The sequence below is a fragment of the Pongo abelii genome, chromosome 4 (assembly GCF_028885655.2).
Source record: "Pongo abelii isolate AG06213 chromosome 4, NHGRI_mPonAbe1-v2.0_pri, whole genome shotgun sequence".
Classification (NCBI taxonomy): Eukaryota; Metazoa; Chordata; class Mammalia; order Primates; family Hominidae; genus Pongo; species Pongo abelii.
In genome coordinates, this window is record NC_071989.2 from 134,683,840 (window position 1) to 134,697,689 (window position 13,850).

Consider the following 13,850-nt stretch of genomic DNA (forward strand, 5'->3'; position numbering starts at 1 on the left):
TCTTTATATTTTCTTTAGATTAATAAATTAATCTAATACCTGAGGTATTAGATGAAGCACTTGAAGTGAGACAATCTCAGCCAGAAATAAGTGGAAGCCTGCAGAGAATTGTCCAGTATAGTCACAGCTGAAATCAGAGGGCCAGTCAAGCATTTGTGAATCCATGTGCCAGCTGTACCTGCTGCTCCCTGTCTGAGGTCATCACATCAATATCCATTTCCTTAGGAAGCCACAGAAAGTCTGATGTAAAAGGTCTCCTAGGAAGTGCACAGATATCCTGGAGCTCCTAAGCTGTTTATGCAAACCCTGAATCTCCATAAATCATCTTTTCAGACAATGTTATCTCAGTTAAATTTATCTGTGGACCGTGTCTTCCCAGGAAAAACTTACAAGACAATCAGAAACATCTCCTCTAGAACCACCTGATATAGGATTATTTTGTAAGAGAACAACCCAAGGAGCCTCTATAACCCCAAGTGATCAAAATTTAAATCAATAAGAAATTGACATCGTGTGCTTCTTGATCTGATGCACTGAGAAGAACACAAAGATTATCATTGTAGTGATCTTACCAAAGATACAAAACCTGAATTTAATCAGAAAGAAGCATCAGAAAACCCAAATTGAGGAACATTCTAAAAAATCAAAAAAAAACAAAAACAAACAAACAAAAAAAGAACTGTCCCATACTCCTCAAATTTATTCACAGGGGAAGAAAAAAAAAAGATCAAGGAACTGATTGGAGAGACTAAGGAAACATGCTTATAAAATACAACATGGCCCCTGGGTTGGACTGCAGCCTAGAAAGACAGTTGAAAATTTTGAATAAGGCCTATGTATAAAGTAGTATTGTGTCAGTGTTAGTTTTCTAATTTTGATTAATTGTATTATAGTTGGATCTGGATGAAATGATGAAGTAGCTCTTGTAAGAGTTCAAAATGAGAAGTTAAAAAGTTTAAGTTGTTAAAATCAGTGGATAGCAGATAATGAGCAATTGGAAGATGATACCTGAAATAGGCAGATTACAAATGACATTTGTCATATTTAGTTGGATATTGGTTGATTTGATCACTGATTTGCAACATGAGTTTGGGGCTATCGCACTACACCCCCAAGTTCACACTCACCTATTTTTACTTGAATATGTCACTTAATTCTTAGAGAAACTTCAGAATAGTGTTGCTCACAATTCACTTTGATTTTACAATGTAAAATATACACATAAATATTTTTACAAGGGGAAAAGAAAGAGGGAATATACAAACAAAAGGCTAACTTCCAAAGAGATAGTTGAGTTTCACAATCAGTTAAAGCAGAATCACCTGGGAAGCTTGTTTAAAAAACAACTCTGATGCCCAAGTCTCACACCAAACCTATAAAATCAATGTATAGGTGTGGGGTATTTGTACAAGTCCTGTGCAATTGTGAGGCATACTAAGAAAGTTTGAGAACCACCATTTAAGAAAATAACTGGTCTCTAAATTAGGATTCATTATCCACTAGATGGTGCCAAGAATTCAAAGACGGAACTTTGTGGTACAATGTCTATTTTCCTTTGAGTATACAGTGTGTTCATTTTCCTTCTTACCCACTTTCTCTTCCACCTCTCCCCAACTTCTAGGAAAGGGTTACATCGCACCAAAATAGATATTTTGTTCAGTATCAGTTTAGCAGCTTCTCCTTGGAATTTGGTTATAACAGACAGGCTCGTTCTGAAGGGATCTTGAGAGGAGGTTGTGTGAGTACTCTTCCCTTAGCCTTTTACTTTCTCAGTGCAGATATTTAGAAGAGGAAAATCCACTGTAAGAGGTGGCCTCATTGGCAATGAGTAATTGGATAAGAAAGAATGGTCTGACCAGTTCCTAAAAGCCATATTTGGCCGTTTGTGGTTTTGATCCCTGTCCTTTCCCGGAAACAGTGATTTCAAGAACGTACCACAACTATTTGGTACATTATATCAGTTAAATAATAAATCATATTATTAAATAATGTCAGATTACTCTTAAGCTACCACTGCCTCAATGGGAAAGCATTTGACAATTTCTTAAACTGTTTTATCCTTTCTTTATCCTCAGGATTTTTGCACATTAAAAAATCCTGTGCAGATGATAATCTCATTTCAGTTTTTCTGATGAGTTTATGTGTTTGGAATCTGCTCCAAGGTATTGTGTTTATCCTCATGAATATTTATTTTTAAATGTGCATTGAATAGAAATGGCTAGAAAGCCGAGCAAGACAAATAACATTTTATTAATCCTTGTCTTAGTCTCTTTGTGCTGCTATAACAAAGTACCTGAGACTGGGCAATTCGTGAAAAAAAAAAATGTATTTTCTTACCATTCTCGAGGCTGGGAAAGATTGGGGCGCTAGCTTCTGATGTGGGTTTTTTGGCCACATCCTCACGCGGAAGGAGGAAGAGGGGCAAACTAACTAAATGGTTTATGAAGCCTCTTTTATAAGGACCTTAATCCCACTAACAAGGGAGAAGCCCTCATGGCCTAATCATCTCTTAAAGGCCTCACCTGTTATCACACTGGCACCCTTTGAATTTTGGAGGGAACACATTCAAACCATAGCAGTCCTACAAATATCTATTGAGCAACTATATGTACCAGGCACTGTCATACACATTGGTGTAGGGATACAGTGTTGAACAAAGCAAAAAAATATAAGCTCTCATGAATTTGCATTCTAGCTGTGAGAAATGTACAGAGGAAAAAAATAGCAAGATAATGATAGAGTGACAACTCTTTTACATAATAAAGCAGAGAGGTGTAATAGTTTCTGCACAAGCCGGGATTATTTTTGACACTGTAGTCAGGGGAGGCTCCCTGAGAAGGTGATATTTGAGTTGAAATTGAATGATGACGAGAAGAGCCAGAAAGGAAGCTATATAGTCAGTGGGCAGAGCAGGTGCAAAGATCCAGGGATAGAAACAAGTGTGGTATATTGCAGATTACGAAGAAAGCCAATGCAAGGAAGCATGAGCTAAATGAGGCTGGAGATATGGGCAAAGACCTGAGCATGGCCAGAGGTTGCAATTTAGTGAAATAGAAAATTAGGTGATTTTAAAGGGAAGAGTAACATGGTTTTTAAAAATAAAATTTTTAAATTTTATTTAAAATTTAAAATGATTTAAAATTAAAATTTAAAATTTAAAATGATTTTAAAATCATATTTTTAAATTTTAAAATCATCCTGGATCCTGATTGTAGAGGTGACACAAGTGGAAAGAGAGCAATTGGAATACTGCTGCAATAGTCTAGATAAGAGATGGCAGCTTGGACTAGTAATAGGAATACCAGTGGAGAGAAGCAGTGAAATTCTGGATGTGTTCTGAAGGCACAGCTGATAAGATTTGTTGATTAACTGCATGTGGGGAACAAGGGCATGAGAGAAATCAACAACACCTAAATTGCTGTTAGACCAACCAGGTGGATGAGGAAGCCCTTTAATGGTCTGTCCTTACACTGCTAATAAACACATACCTGAGGCTGGGTAATTTATAAAGAAAAGAGTTTTAATTGACTCGCAGTTCCACATGGCTGGGGATGCCTCACAATCACGGTGGAAGGCGAATGAGGAACAAAGTAAAGTCTTACCTGGCGGCAGGCAAGACAGCGTGTGCATGGGAACTCGCATTTATAAAACCATCAGATCTCGTGAAACTTATTCACTACCACGAGAATGGCATGAGTCAAACACCCCCAAGACTCAATTATCTCCACCTGGCCCTGCCCTTGATACGTGGGGATTATTACAATTCAATGTAAGATTTGGGTGGAGACACAGCCAAACCAAATCAGAACAGTAAAATGAGACAAGAAAAATTCTGGAGGAGAGCTGTAAATAAAAATTCTACTTTGGTCACAGTAAGTTTGAGATGTTTATTTAATAGGGAGAAGTAAGAGCGGAATTATAAGACTTGGACGTCATCAGCATATAAATAGCATTTAAAGTTATAGGATGAATAATATCACTGAGAGAATGTGTCGATAGAGAAGAGTATCTAGGACTGATCCCACTAACTCTATATTGACGTTGTATTGTTACTCTCTCAATAAGCCTTCAGTGATTTTCCTTGTTTATTTATTTATTTGAGAAAGGGCTCACCCTGGTGCCCAGCCTAGAGTGCAATGGTGTGATCATAGCTCACTGCAGCCTTGAACTCCTGGGCTCAAGCGATCCTCCCACCTCAGCCTCCCAAGTAGCTGGGTCAGTGGTTATTTTTGTTTAAGTAATGTGGTTAAAATCAATATTGGTAAAGTGAGAATAATAATACTGCATACAGTTATTGCAAGGAGTAAATGAGGAATATGTAAAATATCTAAGAGATTGCCTGGCGGAGTAGGAAATCAATAAAATATGACCTTTTTTTCCCCAATTTCCTTCCTTGGTAAAAGTGGACTCTGCGGTAAATTGCAATAGAACTAAAATCTCTCTATTGGCTCAGATGTCTTTACAGCTAGAGAAAGTCTTAAGAATCATCTGCCTCTGCATTTCCAAAAGGAGATTCTTCCTATAGGATATTAACAGTTTTCCATTTCTATTTGGTTGAGCCTGAGTTAATGAAGTTGAATAGATTTATTAAATGCAGACCTTCATAGAGACCTCTAAAGGACAAAAATTGTGTGCCGTATTTGCCAACTTCCACACAAGCTAGAGAAATTGTCCACAGACCACAATTTAGGAAAGCATTGATTTACCCCAAGCCCCCATTTTACGTAAGAGAAAACTGAAGCCAAGGGAGATAAGGTAACTTGAGTAAAGTTCCACCGCTAGTAAAGTGTTCTGACACCAAATTTGGAGCTCTTTTTTCTAGAATATTCCATCACTATGATGTCGCTTATTATTACTAACATTACCCCAACTTTCCAACAGCCTTTCCCTCTGAGTAGCCTACTTAAGCTCTTTTCCTAAAAGCTGAGTTTATGAGGCGTCTATACAGGGCTTTCAGGTAGATAAGATGCCTAGAGAAAGCAGCCAAGTGCCTCTGTCTGAAATAGAACCCCTGTGGTTTATGAAGAGTTGCCTACGTAAGACTGACTTTGTTACATATTCATAATATGGAGTAAGAGGTAGAGATTTTCCTTTTTTTTGAAAAAAAAAAAAAAGCACAAACTGAGTAATCAAACTGTTACCGTATTTATGGCCTCATCTCCAATAATATGTGTGACCTTGGATCCATTCACCTGAGGTAAAATCTCTGAACTTTCATTTGTCTGCCTGTTATTAAGAAAGGCAGTAAAATGGAAGTTAATATTTGCTTAACCTTTGACCTATAATGCAGTTTCTAAATCAGCAGAAAGTATCTTTGTAGAGTTAAGCAGGAAAGAGAAAAAACAGAGCTTTGCCAAGTGCCTTTTCTCATCACCATTTCACAGAGAAGAAAACTGGATTACACAGGCAGTAAGCCCTTAGCATGTTCAAGGGCCCTTAACATGTTAGGCAAAAGGCAAGATTGGAAGCCAGGTTTGTCTCACATTAAAGGTGTATTACCCCTTCAATGAAAAAACCTAGAGTGCAGCCATTAGAATGGGGAGAAGAAGGGCTCCCCATAGACCTGAGAAGAGTTGGGTGGTGAGTACTACCCTAAACTTTGCCTGGTGACCACGGAGGGAAGTGGAAGTACAGAAGGGGAAGTGGGAGATGAAGTGGGATTGTAGTAGCAACAGTTTGGAGGACTGACAAATACAATTTCTAGATCTTTAATAGATGTCATCTACCCTACCCTAAAGCTACCTTTCCTAGTCTCATGATAGCAGACCTCTAAAGCATATCAGGCTTTGATCCCAGGAAGATCCACTGTATTGCCTAAGTTCCTCCTGATGACCTACTGAACCTGAAGACCCTCTCAAAATTTCCCTCATTTAGCTCAAGTGGTTGGCAACAGTTAAAACGTAATTGCCCCTGGAGCTATTATCATCTTACTGCATTAGTGATATGAATGTAGGATCTGAAGCAGTTAGCTACTGCTGTGTAGAAATCCATCTCAAAACCTGAGTTGGAAACAATTAATTATTTTTTATGAGTCTACAGGTGTTCAGGTAGTTCTGCTGATCTAGATCAGTTAGATGTTGGCTGGGCTCACTACTGTGTCTGTGGGGACTTGGCAGGTCACTGGGGAGCTGGGTGGTCTATGACAGCCAGAATGACTCAGCTCTGTGCCATGTGGTCTCATGTGGAGGATGCCTCTAATTCAGTCGTGTAGTCATAGTGACCACAGGAAAGGAGTAGAAACCCACGAAACTTCTTGAGGTCTAGACTCAGAACTGTCACAGCATCACTTCTGCCACATTTTATTAGCCAAAGCAAGTAACAAGACCAGCCCAAGTTAGAGTGGGCAGAAATTACAGAGCTATAAGGCAAAGGCTATGGATATATAGAGGCCATTAATGTAGCTGGGATTATCAATGCATTCAATCTACCACAACCTAAGGGCAAATTTTAATTGAAAGGATAGGAAAGAGGCTGGGCGCAGTGGTTCACACCTGTAATCCCAACACTTTGGGAGGCTGAGGTGGGTGGATTTCTTGAGGTCAGGAGTTCGAGACCAGACTGGCCAACATGGCAAAACCCCATCTCTACTAAAAATACAAAAATTAGCCAGGTGTGGTGGTCCATGCCTGTAATTTCAGCTACTCGGAAGGCTGAGGCAGAGGTTGCAGTGAGCCGAGATTGTGCCACTGCACTCCAGCTAGGTGACAGAACAGGACTCCGTCTCAAAGAAAAAAAAAAGGAAGGAAAGGAAAGGATAGAGAATATAAGTTGTTTGCATTCGAAATAATCTCTTGCATAGATCTCTCTTGTTCTGTTACCTAGTTTTGAACTCAAGCAAATTGTACTCTTCTTTCTCATTTGTAAATCTTTATCTTAGTATATCCTATGCAAATAAATCATCTCCAAATGTACACTTTGTTTTGCAATGGTCTTAGATTAAAGTGAATTAAGTGCCTAAAACTATTTAATTATTTGAGTTCAGCCAATCAGATTTTTGTTTGATACAGAGTGAAAAAAAAGAAAGAAAAACTTTAATGCCATTTCATTATTCTTCTAATTGATGAGCAACTTTACTGTCTGCATTAGTGACATGGTAGAACAGCTAAAAAGAAGGAAGTTCGAGAAAGTTCGGCTTCTCTGTGAATTTGCTTTCCAGCATGACAGGTTTATCATCAGTAAATATTCATTGAGTCCCCACAGTGAGAAAAGAATCATGATGAGTATGACACAAAACATATTCTAAAGAGAAATATATATTCCGATTACAGAATGCACGTGAGACACGGGTGATAAGACATTGATCATGCCGTTCAATAATGAATATCAAAGTTGTGTTACATTTGTTTAATTTATGTAATGAATAGGCATGAACTTGTAGGACAACTGAGGACCATTTGGGGTGAATTATGGTGGAGCCTTTGAGGTAACACACAATCACTGTCTTCTAAAGTGAAGAAAGACATCAGGATTGGGGAAAGACATACGTCATCATGAGTAAAGGGTCAGTGATGTGACTCCAAGTCAACATCAAGATAAGATGAAGCTCTTAAGGCAAAGACGTAACATTATCTTAAAGGTCACATTGAATGTTTCTGTGGTCATTTGCTTTCTCACACATGTGGGTTTCAAGTGCGGCTGGTCCCATCCCTCTGAGCAGACTCTGAAAGAGAAAACTTCTGAGATAGCACTTGTGAGCGAAGAGCAGGCCAACTGGCTCGAAGAGCTGTGGCTGGGCAGGTCTGGTGTAAATACAAAGTTCCTTCCTGACATTCCCCAGAGTTTCTTGAAGATCACCTGGCCTCTAGAAGATGACAAAGAGACAGCAAGTCCTACAAGCAAAAAGGAGCATTCAGCAAACATTCCAAGCGCAGCTCATGCCCTGGAAGAGTATGTTCCACGGGAGAGAAGTGAAGCCAGTGGGTCCAGACCTGAAACTGTAAGTGACAGGTCTCAGACCTGAAACTGTAAGTGACAGGTCTCAGACCTGAAACTGTAAGTGACAGGTCTCAGACCTGGCAAAATCATTTGGGAGTGGAGTGTGGCTTCTGTGGTTTAAAAGGTCTTTTTGGTATCTTAAGGACAGTGTCTCCACATGGAGAACGTCTTTGATTGCCCACTGGGGGAGTTTTCCTTGTTTATCATCAGGGTCTTGAGCAAAAGTAAGAATTATCCCACATACTGTAATGTCCTCAGAAACCCCTGATACAAGTACATTTTGCTTATAGGTGTATTGCATAAAACTGGAAGTTTGAGGTTTGTCATGTCACTCAAGCTGAAAGAGGAATTCAAGTGGAGACAGCAGTGAGAAATGCTAGGAGTGGCTTGAAAGATACAGTTGCAATCTAAGACTCAATGTGTTTGGGAGAACTCAGTATTTGCCATTTCAGCTCAGGAAAACTAGGATTATAAGATATTTGCATGAAGTCACACTTGCCGTGTCAACTCTCTACATTTTGGTTTTAGATTCCTTTTCATCTAGAAAGGTAGGTTTGGGTTTGGGTTAGGTTTTATGAGTTCTTTGTAAGCAGGCACTATGGGTTAGGTTTTTGGTTTTTTAGGTTTTGCTTTGTTTTTTACTTTAAATTTTGTACAACTGCTAGCAGAATAACAAGTATATGTAGAGATATTTAATTTGTTTAAAAATTCCTCTATTATTCTGACTATAATTCCTTTAAAATCCCTCAAATAATCCTATCTTCAAAGAATAAATAATTGTATTGGAGGGTTGTAAGGCTTAGCCCAGAGCTAGGGCAATAAATAGAATGTCTTCAGAAAGACATGTGAAGGGTACACATAAACACTGTGAAGACAAACACTGTCTGTGAGGCACGATGGGAACTGAAAACATAACATAAAATATAAATGGGTGGGAAGATTAGGATCTCTAGTTTCCTTTCAGACTGGGCTTTGGATTCTACAAACCTGCATTTGAATCCCAACTCTGCTGCCATTTAACTGAATGTGTCAACTAGGAAAAGAGACAGTTTCTCTTGAGTTTCAGTTTTTTTATTTCCAAAATGGTTAAAAAAAAAAAAAATCTGTTTCCTAGCATTACTAAGAGGATTGAGTAAGTTTCTATATGTAAAATGCCAGGCATATAGAAATTACACAATGAATAAATTCCCTCTGCTCCTCATCTTCCATTTCTGAAAATCTAACAAGAAACACTGAAACACGGTATCTCAGATAAACTGCCCAGGGCTCTGCAGTTCTCATGATGGCCCAGCCCAGTCACCAAACCCTACCTCACGCTATAGAGTTTTCACAGGTGCTTTGGGCAGAGGTCCCATTTTAACTCTAATTTACCAAAAATCTCAAAATGATGTCTTTCCTGTCTGGGTTAATTGCTCACTGTGGCTGTGGAGGAGTTGGTAAGCCTCTATATCTGTGTTTGAGTGTCACAAACTGTGGGACATGAGACCAGTTCAATAGGCACTCTGAGCCTCAGTTCTTCCTCTGCAAAATCAGTGTAATACCTACCTCCCAGAAGCATTCCCAGCATTGCACACAAGCGTGTTAAGCCTACCACCATCACCCAAAATGTGGTGACCTTTCAAAAACTCCTTTCCAGTTTGTTACCCAGTTGGGTCTCCTCCTTTGTTTTTTATTACTAGTGGAGAATATTTTTTCATTTGTTATTAGCCACATGCATTTCTTCAGCTATAAATTGCATGTTTATGACCTGACTTACATGTTAAAAGATCCTATGAGCTCAGTTCTGAAGATCAAACGATTTTTTGATGGGGCAGCACCATTTCAGTCACCTCTTCTGAATTTGGCCTGGCCTTGCTACACTTCACTGTTTTAAAAAATTGCAGGATGAATGCTAAATTGAAGAAATATGTATAATCAACAGCAACATAGATAAAAACTATTATATAATAGTATATGAGCCTTTCACTTTACCTGTCTTTAATTTCATGCTTTCTAAATGACTTAAGATTTTGTTGACAATCATCATTATTAGTGTTCTTTGTTATTGCCATTATTACAAACAGGTGAAGTAAACAACTACCTAGAAAATTATGATTTCAGGATTATCAGGAAGAATTAAGGAAAAGTACCAAAAGTCCTGGCCTTGGACTTATGTAGACATACATAAAAAAGAATAAAAACACAAGATCTTCAAAAGGAAGAGAGATAATCAAATTCATTAATTCTGAATACGTTTCTATGTATATTGTTTAAAACAGTTACCAAGAAATAAACACTAACATTTATGGTTAATTAATTTTCAACAAAATGGGCAAGATAATCCAATGGGAAAAGAATAGCCTTTTCAACAATAGTGCCAGGACAATATTCTAAAGAATGAAGTTGGACCCCTACCTTACAACATACACAAATATTAACTCTAAGTAGATCATAGACCTTATATAAGAGCTAAAACTATAAAAATCTTAATAAACATATGAGTAAATAATCATTGGGTTGGGCAATTATTTCTTAGGCCCAACAGCAAAATCGCAAGTGATAAAAGAGAAAATTGATAAATTGGACTCTACCAAAATGGAAAACTTTCTTTGGTGCTTCAAAGGACACCATGAAGAAAGTGCAGAGACATCCTATGAAATGATAGAAAATATTTACAAATCATATATTTTAAGGAACTTGTAGCCACAATATATAAAGCATACGAGTCAATAATAAAAAGACAAATAACCCAATTTTAAAACGGGGCAAAGGATTTGAATGGATTTTTCTCCAAAGAGAATACACAAATGGCCAATAAGGACATGCAAAGATGCTCAGCATCATTAGTCGTTAGGAAAATGCAAATCAAGACCACAATGCAACACCACTTCATACCCACTCGAATGGCTGTATCAAAAACAAAAAAAAAAGAAGTGTTGGCAAGCATGTGAGAAACTGGAACTCTCATCCACTGCTGGTCAGAAATGTAAAATGTTATGACCATTTTGGAAAAAAGTTTGTCAGTTCCTCAAAAAGTTAAATATAGCAATTTCATTCCTAGATATACAATCAAGGGAATTGAAAACATGTGTTTGCCTAAAAACTTGTATATAAATATCCATAATAGTATTATTTTTAATAGCCAAAAAGTAGAAACAATCCAAGTTTCCATCAACTAAATAATGGATAAATACAATGTGGTATATCCATACAATAGAATATTTTTGGTCACAAAATGAGATGAACTTTGAAAACATTGTAGGTGAAAGAAAACAGTCACAAAAGATCACAGATAGTATGATCCCATCTATATATGAAATGTCCAGAATAGGTACTTTTTCTATATATACAGATGAGATGTGAATGTCTCATCTCTAAAGAGAGAAAGTAAATTAGTAGGTTGGTGGTTGCTTAGGGCAGAGTGGAAGAGGAAAATAGGGAGGATGGGGAGGGACTGCTCTTGGGTACAAGGTTTCTTTTGAGTCATGAAAATGTTCTAAAATTAGATGGTGGTGATGGTTGCACAATTCTGTAAATGTACTAAAGCCACTGAATTATACACTTTGAACAAGTGAACTTTGTATTATGTAAATTATATCTTAATAAGGCTTTAAAAAAAAAACTCTAAAATGATAGTTACTTTAAATAAGACCTTATGATTTTATTATAAATATTGCTCAAAATAAACATAAAATTTGCTAAATCCTTATTATGTTCAAGGCAATATTTAAAGTCTTTACAAATACTAGCTAATGTACTTTTTTAACAAACCTATTTGGCAGGTACTATTATTCCCATTTTACACATTAGGAAGCTAAAATATAGAGATTTTCAAATTCCCCAGCTATTAAGTAGCACAGTAAGAATACAAACAGAAAGAGTCTGCATTTTTTAAACAAAGTATGTACTGAGTCTGGATCTAATTGCAAACTATGGGGAGGAAATTCTTGAAATTCAGAAAACTGTGGAAATTTTGAAATATTATAATTAATGATGGAACCTAACACAGCTAATGCCTCAGAGTAAATATCTATCTAATTACTTCACACAATAGCAGTGGAAAATGAAAGTGTAGGTTGTAGGATCGCTTCCCGCTCTTGTCCTGTACAAAGACAATATTTAACACAGATGGGCTGTTGCTGGTACGTTTTCATTCTCTCAAGAGTCACAACAGGGAGGGATTCTACAAAGCAGCATGATGTGAAGAGGATCTAGATTACCAGGTCAGGAGTGGAACATGAATCAGGAGGCAGCCCTAGCTCTGCCACCAACTATTCAAGTGACCTATCCCCACTAGTGATAGATCTATAACAGGAAGTATTTTAAGTACATGCACTCTAAGGCTCCTATTGGCTCTAAAACCTCACCCTCTATATCCTCTATATAGTCTAGTTTCTAGACTAATCTCAGAAACATCTTGGCCAGTGGTATGTTCATTCCCAAACAAATCTTTCTGAGATCTGTTTCACAGAATTCTCCAAACATGTCTTTGATTCTGTTTCCACTACTCTGGCCCCTGGTGCTCCAGCTGTGGGAGGGAACAGAGAAGATGTGTCTGTTTCTCACTTTGAAGGGTAAGGCCTCTTGAAAATAATGACTGTATTTAGTGGATATTGGATATACTTTCAGAATTACCAAATGATTTTGATAATCCTTTAGAGCAAAACATAATTTTGATGATGATAAAGTGTTCATTGTGATTATCTCTGGTGGTTGAGGATTACAGATGATATTTTTCTTCTTTATATTTTGTTTATTTTCAAAATGTTTGTAATGAGTATACATTTTGTTTTGTGAACTAAAAAAAGCAGTATATTTTAAAAACCTTAGTGGCACAAAGTTGTGAATGTAGTTCATGCCACTGAACTATACACTTTAAAATGATTAAAATAGTAAATTTATGTTATGTATCCCTTAGGCCAGTAAAATTAATACAAAAAATAACCTTATGGGGGACACTAATAATCATACTATCTTCAGAAGTATTTCTCTGAAAATAATTATCAATTTGCATAAAATCAAACAAAGGCAGAATATGCAATAACCACTATGAAATTTGACAGATAACAATGCTATTGAAATCAAGAATGCTGCTTTTTAAAATCTGGTAACTCTGAGGTCAAATGTATATGTTTTATCAAACACCCAAATGTGAATGTTTAAATGTTTACAGCGGTGTAAGGGAGTCAGCTCATGCTTGCTCAACTGTCAGCTCATTACAGGCTCAATTCCCAAAGTCACGTTCAGTGTACCACGTCAGCAGCTTGAAATCAGCTGTGGTGGGAGTATTTACACTGTGGAAATTGGCCAATGTTACATATCAGAGCTTTTTTTTTTTTCCTGGAAAACTGGTTTACCAATGCATCACTGTTTAAATAATAAACATATCAATCAACAGAAAGTTCTGCAAACAAAATTTTTAAAATTAACTATCTCAAATCATTTTATAAATTTAAGCAAATATAGTTAAAAGCACTAAAAAGACTTACCCAAGCTGGTGGATAAATTAGAATAGGAACTTGGGTTTTCAAATTTCTTACCTTTATATCTTAAAGCCCCAAATGCACACAAAAAAAGAAAGATTATCTTAAGTCCAATCTTGCCATGTTTACTTACATGTTTACTGAAGCTGCAAGATCAATTTTCTAATCTTCTGGGGGCAAACTCCCTCTAAAGTCATGAGCTATGGCAGATAGTAATAGTTTTCTGACAAGGGGATAACATATATCCTTTCTCTGCATCCTCTCAAAGGGTTCACAACTTTGGGAGAGAAATCAACCCCCACCCCTCTTTATCATAAAAACCATAGAATAAAGAAGTTTGAAGGAGAGAGGAAGGGACTCAAGATATACTTTAGCCCATGAATTAGACTGGAATATTCCAAGCTGCTTGGCAGGGTCATTATCACCAATGTCAACACTCCATGGGCCCAGACT